Source organism: Octopus sinensis, linkage group LG8 (genome assembly GCF_006345805.1).
Source record: "Octopus sinensis linkage group LG8, ASM634580v1, whole genome shotgun sequence".
NCBI lineage: Eukaryota > Metazoa > Mollusca > Cephalopoda > Octopoda > Octopodidae > Octopus > Octopus sinensis.
In genome coordinates, this window is record NC_043004.1 from 76,786,847 (window position 1) to 76,814,654 (window position 27,808).

At 33.0% G+C, this 27,808-nt stretch overlaps 1 protein-coding gene and 1 non-coding gene across 4 annotated transcripts in view; one reads left to right on the plus strand and one right to left on the minus strand.

Annotated features, from left to right (window-relative positions):
- The window catches only part of LOC115215016 (mitogen-activated protein kinase kinase kinase 13), a 183,184-nt gene that overhangs the window by 149,525 nt on the left and 5,851 nt on the right, over positions 1–27,808 (minus strand). Inside the window, exon 2 of one of the 3 annotated variants that reach the window (XM_029784137.2) lies at positions 13,621–13,723. The gene's annotated coding sequence lies outside the window, so the exon portion shown is untranslated. Of the gene's footprint in view, positions 1–4,985; positions 5,643–13,620; positions 13,724–27,808 lie in introns of those variants that run through there. The other 2 variants (XM_036505483.1, XM_029784136.2) reach the window with 2 other exon arrangements.
- Positions 10,497–10,599, plus strand: LOC115215282. The gene has a single exon (XR_003881980.1). It is a non-coding gene; the product is annotated as a U6 spliceosomal RNA (small nuclear RNA).

Below are 27,808 nucleotides of genomic sequence, written 5' to 3' on the forward strand. Positions count from 1 at the left end.
AGTGAAAAATTTATTAATAAGGGATAGAAAGAACTTCTTTCTAAAGAAGAGAAAAACATCAAATCATTATGAATGACAGACCATTCCTATCTCAAAGAATTTCCTGTAGTGTCACAGTTCTAACTGGTGCGAAGAAGGGATACCATTTCAGACAATGTCACATTAGTTACTTAAGATTTAGAACAGCTAACTCTGGACAAATTGACCTGAGAAATGTCCGGGTCCCAAGTGAAAATGTTTAATCAAATAATAAATTTAGATCTGAGTGAGCATATCTTAACTCGTACAATAACAATATTCTGATAACCCACATATCCTGATTAATGTATGCTACAACTATCAGCATATATTTGCATTTGTGTATATGAATATGTGAAGGTGTCTACTTGTATGCAAGTGTGTGTGTGTGCGTGTGTGTGTGTGTGTATGCATGTATGTACACACACACACATAATCATCATCATTTAATGTCCATTTTCCATGCTGGCATAATCCGAACATTAAATACATACATACATACATACATATATACATAGAGAGAGAGAGAGAGAGAGAGAGAGAGAGGCAGATAGACAGACAGACAGACAGACAGACAGGGACAGATAGAGAATTAAAGTTGGAAAGAGATAGTATAGAAATGAATGAGAGAGAAAAATGGCTTGGAAGAGAGATTGTTGAAGAGAGAGGTCCCTAGAAGACAGGTTGGTTCTTATATATAAAAAATACACAATTCAAATACACTGGTAGATCCACTCCGTATAAGAATAAAATAATGTGTTTTAGAATGTTGAAATGCTGTTTTTTTTTATATATTTTATTTGTACAAATATGACTATATGACAGTAAATAGGGCATACATAAATGTGTAGGTGGGGTATATGATAAGCATATTGAAGAAACTCTAAAGATAGAACTATAATTTCTTCAGTCCCAAAATCCAATTTCTTAATGAATCCAACTAGACAATATACGCATCAATAATTTACATACAAATTTAAATAAAGCTAATAAAACATACGCAGAAAAAATAATATGGTGATTTTTCATTAGGCAAATATACTTTCATTTTACTCATGCACACATACATATAATATACATATACATATACACCATTATCTTCATCATCATCATTGATTAACGTCTGTTTTCCATGCTGGCAAGGGTTGGACAGTTTGACTGAAGTCTGGAGAGCCAGTGGCTGCACCAGGCTCCAATCTGCTCTAGCAATGTTTCTACAGCTGGATGCCCTTCCTAATGCCAACCATTCTGAGAGTGTAGTGGGTGCTTTTAACGTACCACCAGCACAAGAGCCATTTAGGTGGGCCTGGCATCGATCACGTTTGGATAGTGCTTTTAACATGCCACTGGCACAGGGGCCAGTCAGGGGGTACTGGCATTGGCCACATTCAGATGGTGCTTCTTATGTGCCATTTTTACATACATATCTACATATAATATATATAAATATATACACACATGTGCACCCACACATGAGCACATGCACACACACACACATACATACAGATAATATTCATATTTGTATATATCATCAACACTGTCCCTGTACAATCACGTCTTCTATACTCGATCAAGTTAGACAGTTCTGTACTACAGCATATCTTCTGTCTATGCTGATCCTGAACCATCTTCAGATGTTCAGGCCTGACATTCAGAAGTCTGATCTAGCTTCTTCATCCAAACCCATCTTCAATCAAATTTTAACAGTTATTTTCGACTTCCTATTGTCAGGACTTTTGCTTCTCTAAACAAGCATCACATGTTTATATTGAACACCTATGCCAATATAATAAATAATTTATTTAGCTTTTTTCTGAATTTAATACTCGATCAGACACTTTCTCAACTTACATTCTCTTGTTTCTTACAGCTGTTCCTACATCTAAACCTAGCCATACCATACACAGCCTACAAAACCTCATGAGCATCATATACAGTTAACTTTCTCATTGTCCACTAAGCCAGCAAATCATTGGTCCTGATAAAAATCAAACTGTTCACTGTTTGAAATGTTCTCTCCTTTGTCACCCTATTAAGTTTAGCACATGTAGTTCCTTGGCTAAAATGAAACCTGAACTACAACCTATGAAACACAAGGTGTATCTATCCTGAGATTTATAATTTATCTAATTTCATTCTTTGTAACATCCTTATAATTTAATCCACAGCTTGATATTTGACCCCTGTACTTTTCTCTGTTCATCACCTCCTCTTCATCTTTACAGTAATGCTATAACACCAATCCTTACTGATTACACTGTCCTTGAAGATCATATAAGTTTACTAGTGTGACACCAATCCACTTTGATACATCTATAATCTATGACACCTATTTCTGAATAATCATTCTAATTTATACAAATTATAATTCTTAGGAAATACCCATCGAAGTAGATAAGTTCCTTATCTCCCTTTCTGAAATATCTTTCAGCCACCACACGTTTCTCATATGTATGTTTCTTCTCATTACTATTGCTGCTTCTTGCCTTTGGTCACAAAACATTAACCAGTATTTTTTCTCATTTTTATTTTCCTTTTTTAGTATGAGTGCACATTTAATATAACAAGGAGACTATGTTCATTGCTATTTGTAGGTCTTTAAACATATACATGCACACAATGACCTATAACCTCTACTGAGTGACTGGAGCACCAGAAGACTCTCCATTTAGTCACCCTGAAAGAGTCTATTCCTCTTTAGGTCATATATAAATGGATACATATAATATAGCAAGATCAAGGTGTTACATTTTTTTAAAGGTATCCTAAAGAAGATGGGAAGAGTGACAGTAATCCATAAAAGCGTTTTTCAGCTTGAAGATGAATCTACTTTAAAGACATTGAGTTAATGTTCAATCTGAAAGCTAATCATCTGACAAATACTCGGATGGTATTTTCCTCATTCCTTATCAACTTGCCCTTCAATACTCTATCTACCAACTCTATAACAGTGAAAGAATAAATCACCCCCAGTAGGATTCTTACAAAATCATGTTTCTCTAATAATCTCTATTCTAATTATCTATCTATCTATCTATCTATCTATCTATCTATCTATCCACTTATCTGTCTGTGTATACGGGTGCAAATATCAATATGTATGTGTGCATATCTATCTATCCAATTATACACATATCTACATATCTATCTATCCAATTATACACACACACACATGTATCTGATCCATATTATGTATATGGGTGGGACTACATGTGTATAATATATACACATGTGTGATTATATCTGAGCATCTATTTATGTTTAAATATACATGTACCACTCTTTGTTTATAATTGTGTGTGTGGCAAGCTTTCTCTCTCCTTACATATATATGTACATGTATACATGCACATACATACGTGTGTGCAAGTAATAGGTTCACTATTATATATGTCTGTTTATTGAATAAATAAATGAATACATACATAACAACATATATTTTCTGTTTCTTTATAGTCAATATTTCTAAATCAATATAGCAACTCAATACCAGCAGTCAATGTTGGAAGTAAATAACCTCTCTATAGCCTGACAATGTTCTTAATTATTCGCTTCAGCATGGCCTGTCAATATATCTAGTTACTGACCTTCTACATTCCAAATCAATTCCTCCAATAGTCTTAATGATTGCCCACACACTATTTGGGGGTTTTCTTCCATACTGGTTGCTCTTATCATTTATTGTTAGCAACAAACTTTGCTGTATAATAATTCCAAAGGATACTCCCTTCATATATGTTAATGCTTCTGACTATATCTCAAGTTGTATAATACAAATAAATATCATTCTTTGTTTAAATATTACTAGTTAAGATTTTAAATTATCATTGTCCTGCTAGAAAACACATTAGTATTTTGATTTATTAAAATTTAAATTTACATATATTTACATTTGTATTAGAAAATAATGCTTGTCATCTAGACATTGGTGGTTATACATTTAGCCACCCACAACCAAAAACTAAATAAGATAATAACAATGTATTAAAAATAAAAGTCTTATTCTATGATGCAAGAAATAGAAAAATATAGCTTTCTCAAACAACACCATAATATTGGTATTATTTTTAGGATTCACCTTATTCTGTTTTATACCCACTACTATATTCATTTCAACTTAAACAGTCTGATGGTAACTGATCCACTAATTGTAGGTTGCAGATAATTATTTATTATATTACAGTAATTAAATAGATCTTTTAAAAATAGTTTTCATCATGTAAGCTTTCCTAGATGTCATTTTCTCTGCTCTTGTTGACTTTTATATTATCAGTAAATAGGTTTCATAAGTCAAACCAGAAAATTTTAAACTCATCAAACATCATTAACACAAACCATGTTATTATTGACACTATATATTCATACTTGATAATGTTACATATAATGAATACCTGGCCAGATAACATTAATAATTCGATCACACAAAAATAAATTATGAAATGTTTATATCAAACAATATTTAAAATAGATGATTTATCAATTTTTTGTGAGAATACTCAGAAAATTACAAATGTAGACAAGTAATTAAAATGGAAATATCTTATACATAAATATTTTTAAATATTTCTTTAAAAATATGTTTTAAAAAAAGTAACACCAAATGAAAGTAGAAAAAAAATAACTTAATATATAAAATAAAAAGAAATACAAAATGTATTTTGACCCTAAGCTACATATTATTTGAAATTTAATTATTTCTGTAAACTACTGCGGAAATAATAATGTACTAAATCATAGTAATACGCTTTAATTTTTTAAAATTAACCATTATTATCATTTATATTAGAAAATAACAAGGTTCATTAAGTAAGGTTTGTTTTCTGAATACTATGTTAGGTAAAGGACAAAAGAGATATACCTTTTAATTTATTTATTAACATTTTTAACAATCAACATTGAGTAAAATCATTTTTTTTTTCTCTTCTATCATTTTGATAAATTTTACAAAACCTAGGAAAAATACTTACTGTGTCTGATTGACCCCATGTTAGTCTCCATGGTCATAGAATTTCAATATTTTAAGAATCCAAGAAAGAAACAAAAACACACCAAGCTGGCTATTCTCCCTTGATAAATTCCAATAGGGAACTGAATGTGCTACTGGTGAGTATCAGAAATGTTGGGTTTTACCTTTTTTTTAATCAATCTGTTCTTCCCCCCAATAAAAAAAATAAAAATTGCATTTCATTGCCAGTTAAATGTGACATCAATAAATGTAGCTGCTTAAACAGTGAAAATAGTAGCAGTTGTAATAATGATTGTGCATGGAACAGTAGTAGTACAAATCCGAAATTTTTACTACGTAAGCTCAATCCTTCAAAGAGGAAATAGAAGAGGAAAATATCTTCATCCTTTCTATTTGATATGTTCTGGTATTAACAAAGATTATCAATGGAAAGAAAGAGCTCGAGGCAAATATCTATATATGGTAAAACTGCGCCAGCTTCACCATGGAGCTGAAACCCCCTCAAATCAATACTGAAGAAAAGGCTACAGCAAGCCACCAATCGTTGCCACCACTTTCTATGACTATATTGATTACCCCATTTTGGGTGAATCCAATTAGAGAAGAAACACACAACCAAAAGCTAGAAGACAGCAGCCAGTAACTGACATAGAAGTAGAAACTGAAAGAAGAAGAGAGAGAATTAAGGAAGCTGCATCAGCAGCAGCAGCAACAGCAGCAGTTTGTAGCAGTAGTATCAGCAGTAACAAACACTGAATACTGCATTGTTGTGACAGATCATACAAGTATTGAGAGTAGAAAGTTAACATCCATGAACTGATAGTTACAATAGCAGTTTCCTTTTCAGATTTGACAATCGTTATTGAAAAGAAAAATACTACTACATAACATTATTGATAATAATTATTACACAATTGTAATTTTTATTTCTTTTAATGGAAGCTTCAGATTTTTGTATTAAATTTTACCAAGATTTATTATCATATTTTATTTTCATATTCCAGTCACACATGAATTACTATAACAAGTGATTTCAAGATTATATATATATGTATGTGTTTGTTTGTGTGTTTGTTCGTGTGCGTGTGTGTGTGTGTAGTCAAAATATCTTAATTGATAACAAAACAGGTCAAAGTGAAGGTGTACCAACTAGCTCGCTAATATATAAAATCCAATATATCAATAATCAAACAAAGATAAATTGATTCTGCTATTTTTAGAGGCATCAGTAAAAATTTATTCAAAATGAATGTCAATAAAACAGATTTAATATGATACAAAAATGTCAAAGCCCATAAATTCTTAAAATAACCTCTAAATTTTGAATGAAAGGAAATATGAAATTAAATTTGATTAAAGCAAGTATCTATCAAGACACATAACATGCCTATAGAATCCATTTTATATAATGTGGTGGTTTTTCAGGATTTCAATAGCCAATCAGAAAAGAAGCAACAGTAACACAGATATGTAATTTCTCGTAACCATAGAGATCGTGATGTAAAATTGTGCAAATCATTTCATTGGTAAATACACAGTAATTATATAAAGTAATTTCTTCATTGGACTCCTACACAAATCTACTTTACATACACTTGTCTTGAGAAATATTAGAGTAGAATCTATTTTCTTCATTGTATTCACAAGATCAACAATAGACTTATTAACATTTTGATGAAATCCACATTACTTTTCTATGTTGATTAATGAAAAAGGACATACAGAGACAATAAACCTATAAGTGAAAATTAATGTTATAAGCAAATAAATATAACTAATTTATATAAATTAAGGCACATACATTTTTTTCCATATTTAATTTCAAACAAAAAAACCACCACCACCACCACCACCACCACTACTACTACTACTACTACTACTACTACTACTGCTACTGCTGCTGCCACTGTTGTATATGTTTAAAACTAATTTTTTAATATGCTAGCATTAAAATGTTTATGTAATAAAAGCAGTGAAATTTAATAGGAATGCCAGTATAATATTGTACTGTATTCATTCTAAAATATATATTTAATGAATTTGTTTTTTAATGTAACAAACTCATTAAAGTCTGAAGCAGATCTGAGCAGAAATCTATAGTCAAAATAGCTTTTAAAATGACTTCTCATAACTTCTCCTCAACTGGCTTAAATTTTTTTTAGTCTTATTTTATAGTATTTGAATGGACTCAGTTATGAGACTACAAAAGTTATAAGTACTATATTTCTTCTTTGTGTATTTCTAGTTTGAAATATGATACTTCAGCTTGAAGAATAGGAATTTAAAATGCCAAATACTTAAATCAGGTTAAATATATATGTTATTGTTAAACATTTTAATAAAAATGGTAATTAAATATAAAAGACAGGGAAACAATATCATGTATTATTATGAGGTATATAATAAGTTTTTCTAGAGTAAAATGAGTTACAACTCCCTTATACAGTTTATATCAGGGGTTCTCAACTATTTTTTTTATTTAAGGACTTCTTTGGTTACTATTTTATTCGGGTGGACCCTAATAGCTATTCAATGTAAACATTTTATAGAAACTTCTTTCAAAATTCCAATTTTGTTTTTCACACATGAACTTTTGTAGCTTGAACTGTGTAAATGTTAGAGAAAGAAACCCAGCTGTTTCTTGCAATACATAGCAATGCATACATCTAAAGAAAAAATTTTTCAGGGGCCCTTAAAATAATATTGTGGATCCCCAATTTACTGTTTTGTTATGTGGACCCCAAAAAATCTTCTATGGACTCCAGTTCAGAACCACTAGTTTATATAAAAATATTTCATAAGTTAAGACTCTTTTCTGTTCTCACATATATTATGTAAATAAAATATTTTAGGATATATGAAGTTGATAATGAATTAGTTTCAAGGAATTGAACAACGTCTTTTAACTAGTATTGAAATTAACTCTATCGTAAATTTATTTCAAGAAAGTGCCAGCTATTACATATTTCAATTTTTAAAAATTCGTTGTTATCGCTGAAGAATCCATCTTGTGATTCCTGCCTGTGACATTCTAATCATATGTCCATAATACTAAAGCTGTGACCTCTCAATGCAGAGAAGTAGCAACTTGGCTTGCAGAGACTCTCTGATCACTGAGCTATGCACTCTGTTGAGTAATGTTAGTCCAGAAATTCTTTGGAAAAAAAACCTTTTCAGCCAATTGTATATGCAATATTTTTCTATATTTTTTTGTTTTTATTTTAATCAATAGAAGAAACAGGCATAAGGAATACAACAGAATGATGGTAGCAATAACATGATGCTTTATATACAACTAGGAATTCAGAGAACCAAAAGAGTAATATTAGTAATAAAAGCAAAACAAAGACATAACTCTATGATAAAATATTCCATCTATCATCATTTATCTTTCTTTTACTTGTTTCAGTCATTAGATTGTGGCCATGCTGGGGCACCACTTTGATGAATCTTAGTCAAACAAATCAACGCCAGAACTTTTTTTTGAGCCTGGTACTTATTATATTAGTTTCTTTTACTGAACCACTAAGTTATAGGGGCATAAACAAATCAACACTGCTTGACAAGCAGTGGTGGGGGACAAATACATACACACATGTCGGTGCTGGTACCACATAAAAAGCATCCAGTCCACACTGTAATGGAATACAACAGAATGGAAGGGCATCCAGCTGTAAAAACCATGCCAAAACAGACATAGTAGCCTTGGGCAGTTTTCTGCCTGGTCAGCTCCTGTCAAACCATTCAACCCATGTCTGCATGGAAAGCGGATGTTAAATGATGATGATGATGATATATATATATACAATGAAATTCTTTCAGTTTCTGTTTACTAAATCAACTTACAAGGCTTTGGTCAGCCTTAGGCTATAATAGAAGACACCTACCCAAGGTGCTACGCAGTGGGACAGAGCCCAGAACCATGCGGTTGGAAAGCAAGCTTCTTACCAGACAGCCATGCCTGCACTATATTAGAGCAAATCTCATTAAAAGATTAACATTGCACTTAAAAGTGGGTTAAGATCGATTAACATTGACAAGAGGCCACAAATTTGGTAAGAAGGCATATTTGTTAAAACCAATCCCAATATTTAACTGATATTTATTTTATCAACCTTGAGAAAGTGAAGGGCAAAGTTAGTGACATTTGTACTAAGAATATAAAAGGATACAACTAAATACAAAAGGCATTTTGTCTGGTGTTTTACCAATTCTTCCCTACTCTACAAGTCATATGTTGAGATTCCCGACCGCATGGTTGGGAAAGCACACTTCATACTTCACTGTTACACCTCCACCTATATATATATATATATATATATATATATATACACACACACATACATACATATATATGTGTGTGTGTGTGTGTGTGTTAAATAAAAAGAGACAACAAAACCAAGGCTATGTGGAATTTATAGGACATATATAAAGAGAAAGAGTTTGTCTTACGGCTGTTTCTGGGATATTAGGGATATCCCTTCATCAAAGACGATATGTGCAAGTTAACTAGAGGGAAATAGTTCAATATAATGAGTTGTATATAAAGAGTTATATATTTTGTTATTACAAGTGGACACTATCCACTTGTAATAACAAAATATGACCTCCTATCGGAATCTGCATAACATGGACAAGAAGCATTTCTACCCATTCTACACAGCACTTTCTTTGGATAACGGAACTGCAACTGTAACATCCTACATATATTTTTATTTTTATTTTCTTATTTCCCTTTATACTTCCTATATCCATCCTTTGCCAAAATAACTCCTTATACTGAACTCTACTATTTCCCTCTAGTTAACTCTCTCATATCATCTCTGATGAAGGGATATCCCTAATATCCCAGAAACAGCTGTAAGACTTTCTCTTTATAAATGTCTTATAGATTCCACACGGCCTTGGTTTTGTTGTCCCATTTTATTTAACATAGACATGTTCACACAAGACCCACATTAGACTCCAGCACTCGTATTATTATTGAACTGAGAGTCTAACTATGGTCCTCCCATAGCACTTATATAGCCTTACCTGCCATCTTGGGTCTTCTGGATACCAATACCTATCATATATATATATATGTATATATATATGTATATGTATATATTTATGTATATATGTATATACACATACACAGATACACATGCACACATACCCACGTATATAAGAAGTACCAAAGGATGACCTCAGAAGACTGAACCTAATGGAGGGGATGATGAAGGACTGAGATATCTGGTGCCTTGCTATAATCAAGAAGGCCCAGCCTTCACAGTAGAAGTGTTAATGCCACTCCCTCTGCTGAAGAGAATTGGCCTGCAAGAGCTCTGTGCTGGAGCCACCATGTAAAAAGCACCCAACACACTCTGTAAAGTGGTTGGCATTAGGAAGGGTCAAATCAGACTGGACTCAGTGCAGTTTGCCTGCTTGCCAGCTCAGGCCAAACCATACACCCCAGGTTAGCATGGAAAACAGATGTTAAATGATTATGATGGTTATGATGATGATGATTATATTATGGCAGCACATATTCTAAAATTGGAATGATACACAGAAGATTATCACGGCTCATGTGCAAGGACAACACGCAAATTCTTAAAGCGTTCGATATATTTTCATAGGTGCAGGGGTGGCTGTGTGGTATGTAGCTTGCTTACCAACCACATGGTTCCGGGTTCAGTCCACTGTAATGCACCATGGACAAGAGTCTTTTGCTATAGCCCTGAGTTGACCAAAGCCTTGTGAATGGATTTGGTAGATGGAAACTGAAAGAAGCCCATCATATATATATATATATATATATATATATATATATATATATATATGTATGTATGCATGTATATGTTTGCATGTCTGTGTTTGTCCCCCACCATCACTTAACAATCGATGTTGGTGTATTTACATCCGTGTAACTTAGCGGTTCAGCAAAAGAGACTGATAAGATAAGTACTAGGTTTAGAAAGAATAAGTTCTGGGGTCGATTTGTTCGACTAAAGGCAGTGCTCCAGCATGGCTACAGTCAAATGACTGAAACAAGTAAAAGAATGAAAGAATACATATATATATTCACATACATTACCATCGTTATCGTTTAACATCCATTTTCCATGCTGGCATGGGTTGGATGGTTTGACTGAGGTCTGAAAAGCCAAGGGACTGCACCAGGCTCCAATCTGATCTGGCAAGATTCCTACAACTGTATGCACTTCCTAATGCCAATCACTCCAAGACTGTAGTGGGTGCTTTTTATGTGCCACCAGCACATGCATAACTGATTCACATCTTACATCCATTTTCTATGGTTGGGATAATTTATTTCTTGAAACTGTGCTTTATAGAGCAAGTGCATTTTCTTACCAAAAGGTTGCCTACTTTTTTTTACTTCAGTGAAGCAAACTAAAACAATAGCTGTAATAAGTTCAGAACTTATGAACATAAAGTCAGTTCATAGATTCTTAACCTTACCACAAATATTTCTGACACATATATGTATTTCTAATATCTTGAAAAGTACAATTAAAGATAATAAATCACCTAATAATAAATTAACGATAATATGTTGTTATTAATATTCAAATGATACATGATTAATTTTCCAAATTAAGCTTTTAACTTTGACCTTTTTCCTTTAAATTTATTAAACCAATACACAATAAAAAAATATATCTAAAAAGAAAGCAAGACATCCACAAAAGGACCTATTGTTAGACAAGCATAATTACCTCTGCCTTAGCGAAGGTAGGGGTATTGTTTTCAGTCATGTTTGTTTGTTTGTCCATGGACATGATATCTCAAGAACCACTGGATGGATTCAGGTGAAACTTTCAGAGATGTTTAGCCTCGTGACTGGCACAAATTGATTAGATTTTGGGATTATTTTTTTGGATTATTTTTCCGTTTCTTTTTTTTACTTAATTTTTGAGAGCGGTTGGGTTTATTTTTAGTATTCTCATTTGTGAGAGCAGTTGAGTTTATTTCAGATATTCTCATTTTAAAAATCATCTCCAGCTAATTGCTGAGAGGACACTGGTGTTGCCTTGGCAGAGGTTTGCACTCTCTGAGTGCTCTTGTTCTTATTGTTAATATGTCACTCTGCAATGTAACAAGATGGCAGAATCATTAGCACAATAAACAAAATGCTTAGCAGCAGTTCTTGCAGGTCACTACATTTATAAGCTGCTGAGGTAGACTTTGCTTTACATCCCTTTGGAGTAGATAAAATAAGTACCAGCTGAGCACAGAGGTTGATGTAATTGACTTACCCCTTCCTTCAAAGTTTCTGGCCTTGTGCCAAAATTAGAAAGGGCTATACAATAATATTTAAACCAAAGAGCTTAATCTATACGGGTATAAATGAAAGTTAAAACGAGTGAGAGGAATGAAGAAATAACACCAGGAATGTAACTAAAACGTGTCTAAAGTTTCAGTCTTTGGTGATGCCAAAGTGTTAATAGTTGATCACATGTGGTTGTGAGATGCAAGCTGTGTGGCTGAGAAGTTTGCTTCAGGCATACTGCATGGCAAGTGTCTTCTGTTACAACTTCATGTCAACAAAAGCCTTGTGAGTAGATTTAATAGACAGAAACTGAAAGAAGCCCATCGTATGTATGTATGTATATGTATGTATGTATGTATGTATGTATGTATGTATTATGTATGTATGTATGTATGTATGTATGTATGTATGTAGTATGTATGTATGTGTGTTATGTCAGGTCACTTGCGAGTGCTACTGGTAACATGTAACCCAGTACAACCTGTTGCATGGTCGGGTCGTTGGCGACTAAATCGGCAACCCCACTAAGCTTGCTTGGTGAGGAGGGTGTTTATTGGACACTTTGTGGGATGAAAAACAAAACCCATCAAAGGGCGGAGAAACTCTTGAGAGTCAACGGCCATCCAATAAATGTCTTAAGGCTGTATCATGCGCAGGGACATAGAAATAATCAGACTGAATACCTGATCGCGCGGTTAAACCATTGTGAGTGAAGGACTCCTAGCCTTTGTTAGGGCATCCTTCTAGGAGTGTGTGCATGTTTGTGTCTCCTTGTTTTAACATTGTGTGATAGTTGTGAATGAGTATTGTGGCCATGTCTGGCCATGAGAAAATATTACCTTGCTTGGAAACAGGTGATTGCTGGCAACAGGAAGGGCATTTGGTCATAGAAAATCTGCCTAAATAAACTCCATTCAACCCATGTATGCATGGAGAAGTGAACATTAAAATGATGATGATGATAATGATGATGATGATTACGATGATAATGAAAAAAAAAGATTTGTAGTATGTTGAGTAAAAAAGCTTTTGATGAGTTGAGTCTACAAACAATCACAATTCTTCAAATGTAACGTATTCTGTAAACTTGGATTCATAATGCCTTTAGACAAAGCATGAAGAACAGCTAATTACCCATTAATGTTTACCTCCAGTTGTCTAACAGAACGTATCATTTGCCGCATGGTTGTATTCACATTACCTGTTTCAGATAAAGGGAAAGTCTGAGCTCTGTTTTTTATTGACAAAATATGGCCAGTGGTGATGTGCTCTAATGTGTAGCTAATAATTGTTATTAAACCTCCTTTAAATTGTTTTAATCTAAAATGCTACTTAAATTTGATGAGAACAAAACATTTACCTTGAAATACTGTTAAAATACTTGTAGCATTAATGTTCGTGAGTGAGTTTGTTGTAATGAACAGTATCCTTGCAATTGGTTCTACTCCTGGCCATTAAGTTTTCTGAAAGCATAATAAAAAAAAGTTCATAAATAGTCATTAAAATTTAACACCTGGCTTATTGATTTTGTTTTACAGAACATAAAACTGATAGTTTCTTTGTTGATGATGTTATTTAACACCAGATCAACACTTATCAAAAAGAGCTATAATCAAAAGCATTCCAGCCATGACCATCCCAACTTCACAGATGGTTTATCTTTTTTTTTTATTATCAAAGACTGTATGATTTGAGAGAGATTTAACAACTATTTCTAGCAGGTTGAGTGACCAAATATAGGCTCTTCATTGACTCATTTCTTTGCTGCTGTTCAGAAATAGCTACAAAATTACATAGAAATACTCCACAAGAACAAAGCCCTGGTACTGCTTACTCAGTATTTTTTATAGTTCACAGTTTTATCATGAGTATTTTGTTTGGATATCATTTTCAAGACAAAAATGAGTTTTAGCTATTTGAGGAACCACATGTAAACTACTTCACAAGCTCAAAAATTATTTTACTGACTCTTTATTTTTAGGCAGTCTTTTATGGGGTCTCATTCTATATTGCAAAAAGTTTCAAAAAAGATATAAAGGAAAGATAAGTTTGCTTGTCTTTTGTGTTAAACTATGCTCAACTATAATGTTTTATACCACTTTGCACAACTCTTGAGAGATAAGTATTTGTATTGCAAATACCTTTCATTTATTTTAACAGCAGTACAAGCAAGAAAGCAAGTGCACAGAGATCAAACATCAGTTTCAGATTTTGCAGTTGCCTTTCTCACAAGCAGCAAGAATGAATGCACTGTCAATTGTAACAATATACCTCATGCCATTTTGAACAGCCACATTATTTATGCGAAGGTTGTGTTGATTAATTTATCCCTAACAGAGCTGTAGAGTCTTTTTTTAAAAAGTAGATGGCAGAAATGAAAGGAAACAAGAAACAAAACCCAATTTTGTCAAAAGGTTCTTTGTAAAACAATTAGTAACTATTCTTTTAATTTCTTTTTCTCACCGCTATTATTTTCTTTTAATGGTGGTATTAAAAGCAATTTACTTCTCTCTTTACTTTTTTCAGCCACTGGACTGTGGTCATACTGGGGGCTCTACCTTGAAGAGTTTATTCAAACAAATCAACTCAGTTGTCAAGTGGTGGGGTGGCCAAACACTCACACAAAGACACACCTACACACACCACACACACACACACACACACACGCAAACACACACACACATATATATATATATGGTTCAAAATTGTACAAAAAAGAAACAAAAGACAAAGATAGGTGAGGAAACAACAAACAAGGTGTATTAGTTTGATGCACAGGAAAAATGGAAAAGTTTTTGACATTTCAAGCCTATGCTCTTCTACAGAAAGGAATAAGGAGAGAAGCAGATGGAGAGAGGAAAGAAAACGATATATACAAGGCAGGCTTCCACACAGTTTCCACTTACAAAATATGCTCACAAGGCCTTGGTTGACTCAAGGCTTTAGTAGAAGACACTTGCCCAAAGTGCTTGTGAGCCACACCGGTACTTAACATGAAATAATAGAAAACATTTTAACCATTCAACTGGAAGAAAATAATTTAGGTGTTAGTGTGTAGTAAAAAAGGAAGGAAATGCCCTGAGTACAAGGTAAGCAGTTGCATTGAAGGAGGTGTAACGAAAGAGGAAAGTCACAGTTTGGACAAAGTGAAGCTTCTGCTTCTGATAATTCAGTATGAGTGTGTGCAGCAGTGATGGTGGTAGGAAGCATGTATGTTGTTATGTGTGTATGGCTGAGAGGCTCATAATTCTAGTGGTCTGAGTTTTAGATTTCCAATTACTCAGCTGGGACTTCAAGCCTGTTTTCTCTTGAATTAGTCATTGTTTGAATATATTTTGAAATATCATTTAAAAGTTACAAAGGAAACACCACACACACACACACACACACACACACACACTCATCATCATCGTCATCATCATCATCACCATCATTTAACATCCGCTTTCCATGCTGGCATGGGTTGGACGGTTTAACTGAAAACTGGTAAGCTGCACCAAGTTTTGGTCTGATTTGGCAAGGTTTCTACAACTGGATGCTCTTCCTAACACCAACCACACTGAGAGTGTAGTGGATGTGTTTTATGTGCCACTGGCACAGGTGCCATTGACCTGACACTAGCATTGCCCATAACTATGGTCTCATTTGGCTTGATAGGTCTACACAAGCACAGTATATCGCCAAAGGTCTCAGTCACCTGTCACTGACTCTATGAGGCCTAATGTGGGAATGGTGCTTTTTATGTGCCACAGGCACAAGTGCCAGTCAGATGGCACTGGCGTCAGCCATAACTACAATTTCACTTGGTTCAACAGGTTCAAGCACAGTATATCACCCAACGATTGAAGGGTGTTTTTAACAGGCCAGTTATGTGACACTGGCATCAGCCATGACTACAATCTCACTTGGCTTGATGTCAATGCCTCCATGAAGCCCAATGCTTGAATGGTGCTTTTTATGTGCCACTGGCATTAGTGCCAGTCTGATGGCACTGGCATCCGCCACAACTACACGACCACACTGTTGAACAGATAATTTTTACAGATATTCCATTAAGATTTTCAAGTTTCTAGATCTATTTATTTAAAATGTACAATGGAAACTATACAATTTCATCTTCCTGCATTTATTTTTGTCTTTGAATGTAAATGGCTTTTGGTTCTGCCAGGAACTATCTGACATAAAGTTTAGTATGATGATCTGTGGTGTCTTTTGAGGCTGTCCTAATTCAAAGGACAAAACCAACTTTGAAAAAGATAAACAAGCAACCAACAAAATACAGCAATTGAGCATTTATAATGGCAACACCTTGAAGGCATAAATTTGACATCTGTTGGTCTCACAGAATTTGTGTGTCATGATGTTTCCACCAGAAACACAGGTTAATGTATATTCAGATAAGGAATATGAAGACAAAGATATGACTTAAAATAAGTCTTGATAAAAAACGTTAAACACAGAATACGTAGACATTTCAGATAATTTTTTTATATAGTTCTAGTCACATATTAAGAGAACTTTATCTGTAAAATTGAACAACTCAATAGAATTGTATTTTCTTTTAAATTAGTTATAGCAATGTTTTCAATAACACATTTGAAAAGGAAGTTCTTTCTCATTTATACAAATATGTATGTACGTGTATGTTTTGTGTGGGGGGGTGTATGTGTGCACTTGTGTACATGTGTATGTGTGTGCATGTATGTTGCGTATGTGCATGTATGTTGTGTGTATGTGTGCACTTGTGTATGGAAATAGCAATCATGACACCTACAGCCATTAACCCTTTAGCTTTCAGATTTCTTAGTCAAATGTTTTGCTTATTTATTCACATTGTTTTGAATTAATCATGCCTTGTCTCATAGCTTCAAGATCTCAACAATGTCATCATCATCATCATTTAACATCTGTTGTCCATGCTGGCATAGGTTAGATGGTTTGATCAGGGTTGTGTTTATTTTTAGAATGACATTGCAGTGTAGGTATGAGAGGTTGGATCTGGTCAGTTCTAGCATAAAACACATAGAATATTTGGGCCAGTTATGGCCGGTTTAAATGCTAAAGGTTAAACTCAAAAGGACAATACTGAAGTCTTCTTTATCATGTTGCTGTAGCTACTTAACTCCAGGTCAGGCCTGACTGATCAAAACATGATCAAAGACATTCTAGCCTTAACTATCTCATCCTTTTTTTCCTTTCCAGATATATTGTATCTAGCCCTATATCATTCCATCTTCCCTTCTTTTCTGAAAACTGTAGGGTGGGATTTGAAGGAAACTTGGTTGCTGTTTCCAACAGATCAAGGACAATATAAAGGCTTCCATGTTAGCTTGTGGTATTCATCAAAGGTAAATGAACTTGAAAGAGCTTAGCACTCAGTGGTACTAGAAGCTACGGAAACACTCTCTAATTCTATCATTATACAGAAGATATCAGAGAATGAAATTACTTACTGTTACAAGCAGGTTCCAGGTATAAGTCATTCTATCCTTCATACCTACTGATAACTCTGGAAACAGAGCATGATAATGAGTCACAAGATATGAACTACTGATGCTTCAGCTTGTAGCCTAGCACCCCATCAAATCAGCCACCTATGACTCTCCTAATGGTTAAGTATGTGTGATCAACTTTTGTTTGTTTTGCTTTGTTGGTGATTATAATTGTTTTTGTTATATTTGGAATAAATAGAGAAATTTTTTTTTTACATATACAAAAGTGAAATCTTTTTGCATATGAATTTAAATCTTTAATCACACAGATTCAACATTATTTTCTATGATTGAGTAATATGGCTAATATTAATTGGTAGGTTAGCTAGTTTGTTGAAAAAAATATTTAATTATATGTAAAAAGCAATAAAATAATTTCTTTTATTAAGAATGAAGTTAAAAACGAGAGGTTGGAATGTTTTTTAAAGTATTCAATGAGAAAACAATGGATTAAAAAATATGCAGTACTCAGAAAATTGCCCTAAACAACATAACCAAACAATGTTTTTCTTCCTCCTTGTCATTGAAATATTACAAAGCCAAATGAAGAATTGCAGAAAATGTTTGAAACTTTGATGAAACTCTAGTATTGAAATTTTTAACATTGGAAAAATTTAAAGTATTATTCCATAGAAGAGAATAGAACATCCAGTATCATCCAGAAATAATTTTGATTTATAATTTCTACCTTCACAGCAGACATAAGATACTCAATAAAGAAGAGATATCAAGCTGATTGAAAAATATAAATATAATATTGAAAATTATTTCATGTCTAAAGAGAAGGTTAATAGTCAAAACAATTAAAATTTTATTCAGAACAATTCTTCTCAGATGTTTAGATATCTAATATTTCAAGCTTCAGCAAAAGTTTTGAAATGTTGTAACTGTTTTCTTGTGGAAAGATAAAAAAAAAAACATGTATACATACAAACTTTTGATGAAAGAATGGCAAATAATGCCTCACTATAATAATTTCATCAAGAAATATGATAATTTAAAATTAAAGTAAAATATAACCAAACCATAATGATTATTATCTTTTAGAAAATTCTACTGTTGCAGGTACATCATAGGAAGTAGCAATATTCAGATTTTAATATCTTTGAGATAGGAATGGAAAGGTAAAGTATTTAATAACTTGCCACTGAGTTTAATATCGATTCAGAAAAATGTGGGCCAAAAATGGTATTACCAGAACTGAAATATTAGAATCAATACAGATTAATAAAAGAAAAAAGAAATTTAAAGTTAAAAAATTGCCATTATATTTAGAAAATACAACATAAAATTCTGATAATAATGCTAAAGTGAAAAGACTGATCTGCTTTGAAATAGTGTTTGAAAACAATGACTTTTTAAATGATGGAAATATCTAAAACAATTTTCATCCCTATTTCTATCACAACCATCTAACGGTCAATAAATTTTCATTTGTAGAGTATAATTCTTTTAAATTCATTTTCAGTTAAAAATCAAACATTTTTTGTTTCATATCATTTTTGGTTGCCATCGATTTACAAAAGCAAGACAACTACAGAAATAAAAATCATATAAAAAGAAGTTTCTTTATAAATTTCTACATTTCTACATCAACGTATTACAGATGTCAAAAGAAGCAGTTCAACCATTGAGGAAGCTCTATGTGGTTGCTAATCCTACTAGAAATAGCAGACAAATCACATTCTAAGAAAAAAGAAAAAAAATGACACATTAAAGAATCTACATTTTTTAATGTGTCCTTTTTTTGTGTTATTTGTAAGTATAACAATCTGTGTTAAACTTACTGACTGAAAGATAAAGACATGAGTGGTGTGAACGTCATACCTGAAACACCCTTGATTATAAGTCTACTGGATCAGGACTGAGATGGGAGCTAAACAACAACAACCCAAATGATATTTTGTCATCACAGATAATATTTTACTCTCTTTGTACTGATTAATGAACTCATTTTTGCGACACAAAAAGAAATACGTTTTTCACCTCACATAAGACAAATTTAACAAAATAAAGCTTGATATTTTTCAAAATATTTAACCCCACATTTGTGTCAATTTCCTTTTCAGAAATTTTGTTTAAGATAAGCCTTAGAATGATCTGTTAACTGAAGTCTTCCCTTTAATCTTTTACATAGAACTTTATTTCATAATGAACCTCATATATTATGTTGATAGAACAAGTTTATATTTTTATTGCTAGTTATTTCTCCTTAAGTAGTTTCAAAAACCCTAGAGATGGCATTCAGTATCGAATTTGTCTGTTATATAAGAATTTGTTATAAGAGATATAGGTAATCAGAAATTTATAGGGCTACTAGCATGGCAAAGTATATCACATCCTATCATTTGGGTAGAACAGAATGCCAGTATAAATCTGAATCAGATAACACATTAAACTTTTGGATGTTCTATAAGTGTCCCAAGTGTTTTATCAAAGTATAACAGAAATAACCTGAATCAGATATTACAACAGTTATTCCAATCATCTTTAAAACTCTTGTAATTTTAATATGATTCTAAATAAAAGATTAAATTTTAAAAAATTAGCTAGACATGGCTATAGGTGCAGATATGGCTCATAGGCACAAGCATGGCCAGGCAGTTAAGAAGCTTGCTTTGCAACAGTATCGTTTTGTGTACAGCCCTATTGAGCACAATAATGTCCATATTCCATGCTAGTTTGATGGGATCCAATGGACCCAAGGACCACATCATGCTCCAGTGTCCATTTGTCACAGTTTCTATAACTGGATGTCTTTCTTGATGTCCACCACTTTACAGCATGCACTGAGTGCTTTTTTTCATGCGACCAACACCAGTGAGATCGCCATGCAGCTTGCAAGATCATGAGCCCAGTGAATGGGAGGGAACTTTATGTTAGGAGAATAAGTAGTAGAAAAGGGTAAACTATAAGAGAAAAAGGCCAAAGCAAAATAGGTTTCTTACTGAAGAGGATTCACATGTGTAGTCACATGTGTAGTCACATTTTATAAAGAGGTTTGAAAGTGGAGTTGGAAAGGGATTTAAATGATGATGAAGTGCCAGAGTAGATTTTTAAGGTACAAGGTGAGTAGGACTGAGTGGAGCAGAGGTGCCAGGAGTGAGTGAAGTAGAGGATACCTGATAGTGCAAAGCACCAGAATAGAAATGATGATACAGAAAACAAGACGGTGAAAGAGAGATGACATGCCATTTGTTACAAAAAATATATAAAAAACTAAAAGCATATAATAGTTAAGTTAGTATTAACATATTTAATCCAAGAAGTCTTAAAAAAGTTAACTAGAAGCAATTATGCAGTGAGAAAAAAATATTATTTATCAATGACAAACATTATTTTATTTATTTCAGTAAGTATAGGAAACAGCACTGAACATATTAAAGTCTTATTATGATCTCTTCTACTCTAGGCACAAGGCCCAAAATTTAGGGGAGGGAATCAGTCAATTAGATCAACCCCAGTATGCAACTGGTACATAATTTATCAACCCCGAAAGGATGAAAGGCAAAGTCGACCTTGGCAGAATCTTATTATAATCTCATCAGAAAAAAGTGGCTTCCAGTATTCTTGCTAAAGTACTGCCCCCCCCCCCAAAAAAAAAGTGACCACTTAGCTTGTTAATGGTCACTACATTAGCTATAGCATATAACATGGGTTTCATTTAATAAAAAATAGGGTATGGTGTAAATAATTTCATAACAGTACTAGTATTCTATGTTAAAAGCTGGTACACAAAGAAGCAGTAATTTTTTTTTTTTGTAAATATTGCATCTAGCATAATTAGCTAAATCTGTTATTATTCTAGACTTCACTCCACCATGCCCCCAACACACACACACAAATATATTCTTAGTTCATAAGGTGATGAGCTGGCAGAAACGTTAGCACACTGGGTGAAATGCATACCGGTATTTCATCTGCTGCTACGTTCTGAGTTCAAATTCCACCAAGGTCAACTTTACCGTTAATCCTTTTGGGGTCAATTAAATAAGTACCAGTTACGCACTGGGGTCGATATAACTGACTTAATCCGTTTGTCTGTTCTTGTTTGTCCCCTCTGTGTGTAGCCCCTTGTGGGCGGTAGAGAAATAACAAATATATTCTTAGTTCAAATTCAATACTTATTTTTATGATGTTACATACAGTGAGTGCAAAAAAACAATATTACAAGACATTTAGTTAATTGACAAATAAGTGAAATCATGATATACTGTTTTGTCAAAGTTTATCCTCAACAAGAGATTATAAATGAGAGAAAAGAGCCAACTCCTGGATGTATCAACCAAGTACCACCGGTTGAGATCAATAATGGGATAAGAAAATTATTAAGTGTATGAAGCAGGTAAAATTTAAAGACTTTCAGCGACAGTCATTAAGATATTGAAATACTCTGAAAGGACTCGATACAAATATAAATGACTTAGCTAAGATTGTTATTTAGTCAAAGGTCAGCTGTAATCTTAACCGAAGATATTCTGACCATGACCATCCCATAATTTTTTTAGGCATTACGTACTCAGACTAAATTATCCAACCTTTTCTATTTCAGGATTGTAAGGTGTGATTTCAGGGAGATTTGACTGATTTTTCTAGCAGATCAAGCTTCAAAGCAAAGGCTTCGTCATTGGCTCATGCAAATACAAGTGTACATGAGAATATCATCTACAATGTCGGCTACAACAATGATACACAAGAGAGAGGACATTACAATTGACCAAGTAATGAAAGTAGAAAATGTTATAACAGTGTTAATTGAAGGTATAAAATACTACAAATCACTAAACATACTTCAATATCCTAGAAATTCCTTTGTCCATGATTTTCTTATCAAATACACTTTGAAGAAATTGAGAGGAGAATTGTTTCCATCAATCTATCTAATAAAGCTATTAACTAATGTACTATCTTAATTTATATCATCTTTGTTTTATCAAATGCTTAACCTTACCAAAAATGCTCTTACCAGTCACAGTGGCGGCATCATCATCATCAACAACACCACCACCAACACCACCACCACTACCACCACCACCATCACCATCATCATCATCATCACCATCACCATCATCATCATCATCATCATCATCATCATCTTCATTGGTTTAATAACCAAGTAAATAAGCACTATTGACTAATCCTGTTCACATCCTCAGATCTGTAAACAATTCTACACAATGGCCTCTTCCTTTTTGTCCAGATTTAACCTCAGCCATTGTATAGCAAAGTTAGCTCCTTATGTCAGTTTATTTAAATACTATAAATATGATAGATTATATGAGTCTATGAACTTGCAAAAGAGAGCCATACAATTAATTTATGAAAATGTACCAATAGACTGAAATGTCTCTATATTGTTTCATACTACTTTAAAAAAAAAAAAATTAAAGAAAAGAAATGTAAAAGAACTATATGCTATTATTACTAATGAAGACTTTTGCAAAATTATCTTACAAATATCCTCAGCATTCGTATAAATGATATATAAAATGATTTTTAAAAATACTTTAGAAATATAAACAGATACAAGACAAGATTAAAGTATCACTGATATCATGAGAAAAAATGTATTTTGCTATTTAGTTTTGAATTATTTTTGTGGCTTCTATTTTATCAAATTACATCACTTGAAAGAGAATAATTTCAATGGTTCTTCTTTCTATCACTCTTTGATTCTAAAGATATTTATCCTATTTCATCAAATATAAAATTTTTACTCTTTGATTCATGCACATTGAGCTAAGTCTGCTAAAGCTAGACATCAGTTCATTATTTCACAAAGCACCACATCTGAATATATTGATTTTATCATTATTTTGCTTTATTTTCCAAATCTAAACTATTCGTGAAAAATTACCACTGCAGAAAATTTCTTTTTCACTTTAAGTATGTTGAATTAAGTAAGATATAATCTATGAAAAGGCAGCAGTTTGAATAGTCAGGTAAGTATAATTCAACTACACATGAACATAATTAAGTCTGCTAGGAAATTCAGTTTGATAAACATACCCAAAATGTTATAAACTGAAGATTAATGGTTAGATATAAATATAAAGGAAGCTCACAATAATATCCAACCAATCTAGTATTTAGACCGACTTTTAAGTCTTTCAAATTTGGTCATTGTTTCAATCAAATATAAGATTTTATTTAAATAAATGTCATCTAAGAAATAGTTTAAATCTATAACCTCTTACAGTAAGTATGTTATCACTTATGGATTATAGAGAAGATAAAATATTTGAATTACTAATCCAAAGTCTTTGTATATACAATATTCTAGCTGAAGATGACAGTTGATTTAACAATGAAAATTTCAATAGGTTAAGTAAATATAAATCTACTTCAATTCACAAGACTGAAAAAAAAAAAATCAAACTATACAAGCATACTTATATTGATGAAGTTATTTCTATGAATTCACTTGAAAAAAACTTGTGTCCCACTTTCTTCAAATGAATTTATCTTTCATAATAATAATCAACTGGACACTACAATTTTCAGTACAAAACTAAGTCTTTTTTTTTTAATTCAACTGTTTATAAGTATCATTAATTGTAGCCCACAGTGATGGAAAGGTGAACATACTCTTAATTTTTAATGTAAATAGAATTCTTAATAAGTCTTATAAATTGAAAAATCAGAAATGGTTACTTATTTGTTAAGCTATGAAGAGAAAAAAACGAACCCAGCAGAAATGCAATTATATTGTACAACATGACCAATATTGTTATACTGCAGATATCATAATGGGACTAACATTATGCTTATCATTTCAAATGCTCCCAACTGGGCCCTGCAGCTAAAGTTGACCAACATTTATGAAACTTTAGCATTTTAAAACTTAAAAATTATTTCAAGGATTAATTATGATAAAATAAATCGTACATTTATGAGCGGTCTTTGGCAGCATAACTGAGCAGCACAATATGTTGTAGGCAGATTATCATTTGAGTTTTACACTAAATCTGTAATGTTAAAGGGATAGAAATTTATGAAATCTGGATATACATTTTCATAGAATAGTCTATTTTTGATAAATTGACTTAATGTAAACAAGTTTGAATTCAAGAAGTCAAAATCAAATTAATTATAGCGGTAATGTACAAATTTAATATCTCACAAACTGTCACTTCCAAAAGTAATGTTTTTAGCTATATTTTCTGAGTAAGTAGTGATGACATATTTTAATTTAACTATGAAAACAGTCTAGACAATCTATCTGTTTTGCACAATTAGTGGGTACGAGGAAACACAGTGTCTGTTTTATCAAGTAAGTTGCAAACTAATCATTCATTATCGAGATTTCTGTATGTACTGCCATTGCAAAATTTTAGTCTGGAGTATATTTTTCACAAAATCAAATATGTTATTGATCAGTTAGTCACCACTAGGACAACAATAAGCAATGTGTTAAACCAAAAGAATATACATAGATTTCTTCTTTTGTTAATTTTTTATGAGCATATTCATCATCATCATCATCATCATCATCATCATTATCATTATTATTATTATGTCATTTTTTTATATATACTTTCCCAAGCAGGGTGTGTATTAAATAAGACTTTTGTGAAGGTGTTTTACGGCTGGATGCCCTTTCACAGCTTTTAGTCACTCGTTTTCGTTGCCCTAAATAATACTGAAGGAAAAATAGTATCTATTCTAAAAGCTGGAAAACACAGTGTGTGTGTGTGTGTGTGTTGTTCATGTGAGTTTGTGTGTGCATGTGTGAGTGTGTATGTGTGTGAGTATCTATTCTAAAAACTGGAAAACACACAGTGTGTGTGAGTATGTATGTGTGTATGTGTTGTTCATGTGAGTCTATGTGTGCATGTATGAGTATGTATGTATGTGTAGGTACAAGCATCGCTGCATAATTAAGAAGTTCACTTTGCAACCAAGGAGAATTAGGTTGGCCAATGCCTAATGAGAGGAATTTGGTAGATAGAATACAGAAGACCAACACACACACACACACATACACACACACATGCACGCGCACGCATGCACATGCACACACACAGCTATATGCATGTGTTCATGTGTTTGCATATACATCATCACCATCATTTAACCATTCATGTTTCATGCTGGTACAGGTTGGGCCATTGTAAAAACAGTGTTGAGTTACATCCCCTTACATTAATAAGTTAAATTAGTCATTCAATAAATCACCATCATCATCATCATTTAACATCTGTTTTCCATGCTGACATTTTGACTGGAGCTGGTAATTCCAGGGCTGATGGCAGACTCCATTGTCTGGTCTGGCATGGTTCCTACACTGGATGCCCTTCCTAATGCCCACCACTCCATAGAGTGTACTGGGTGCTTTTAATGTGGCACCACCACAAGTGCTTTTTACATGGCACCAGCATTAGTATCAATTCTGCTTGAGTACAGCAGTGCACCAGATATCTCAGTCATTACTCATCTCCTTCATAAGGTTCAATGTCTTGAGATCAGCCCTCAATGCTTCATCCCATGTGTTCTTGGGTCTCCCTCTCCCACAAGTTCTGTTGCCTTTAAGTGATCAGCACTTCTGTATACAACTGTTTTACATCCATATACATCACATAACTAAACCACATGTAGTCTTCTCTCTTGCACACTACTTCTAATTCATCTCATAATTCCCTCATAACACTAATGCTCTGTCACACATGTACACTGACATTGCACATTCAGCAGAGCATACTAGTTTCATTCCTCTCTAGCAGCTTTTGCATGTTTTCTGCATTCAGAGCCCATGTCTCATAACCATGTAGTTTGTTGTTCGTATACATGCATCATACAATCTTCCTTGCGTGGAGAGAGAGAGAGAGAGAGAGAGAGAGAGACATTTGGTTGCCAACAGAGGCAAAAGCTCTCTGAATTTTCTCCATCCAATCTTATTCTAGTGATTACACTTTCAGAGCATCCTCTCCCATACCTAATTAGGTCCCCTAGGTAGAATAAATTATCTACTGCTGCAAAAGAGCCTCTGGAGCATTTGATACAATCGATTTCCTGAGTATTTGTAGTTTTTATGGCTCTTGTGCATCTTCCAAATACAAACACCACCTTCTCTGTTAACCTCCTATTATTTCACTGCACCTCTTCTGTGTCCATAGCTTGCACTGAGTATATCATATAGAATTCCTACCAACACCTTTTCTACAGTTGGGCCATTTGCCTGATGAGGAAAGACTCCTATACATTTTCTGGCTTACTTAGAACCTTAATCTATACTAAGTTAACAATTAGGCCCTTTGATTCTAGGTTTTGCTTCCACATCTGGATTTTTTTTCTAGTTTTGTAACAGAATCTGCTACAAGAGCAACCAGTTTGGAATTCCTAAATTTATGGCCTGGAGGACAATGATGAATAGGAGGGGACTGAGAACCGAACCCTGATGAATGCCTACCTATATACAAGATTCATCACTATAGTCACTGACAGCACCTCTGTACATGGCTTGTACAGCTTTCACAAGCCACTCATTTACCCCTAACTAATTATTTAAAAATAATTAGCTAAATAACTAATATTTTAGTAAAACTAGAAATCAGTTTAGCTGCAAATGACTTGAAAAAACCTCAAAGCAAAATAATATTTCCTATCAAAATATGTTGATATACCTTCTGCTTACCTATTTTCTAGCAAACAGTTTATCATATCAAGCTCGAATAAAATTATAGAAGTAGGTACATTTCTACAGGAGGTATCAGTAAAATAAAAGACATTGATTAGAATATCAACTTCACTTGATGAGTTTTGGGGGTCTATTTTCTTATAACATACACTTAAATTTATCAGAAAAATCTAAAGAGATTAGTGAACTCGTAAAAAATGGACATTATTAAATATAGAAGACATTTTGTCTACAGCCCTCCTAATTATGCTGTCTTCTGTCACTGCTCTTCTAAAAGTAATAAAGACAAGAATAGATCATATATGGAAACATTATCTTAAATATTAAAAAAAAAAGAAGACATTTTTGATTATAACCAGATTGAATACATTACATAAGATACATAACTGTTAACCATGTCTTGAGTAGTATTCTAGTAT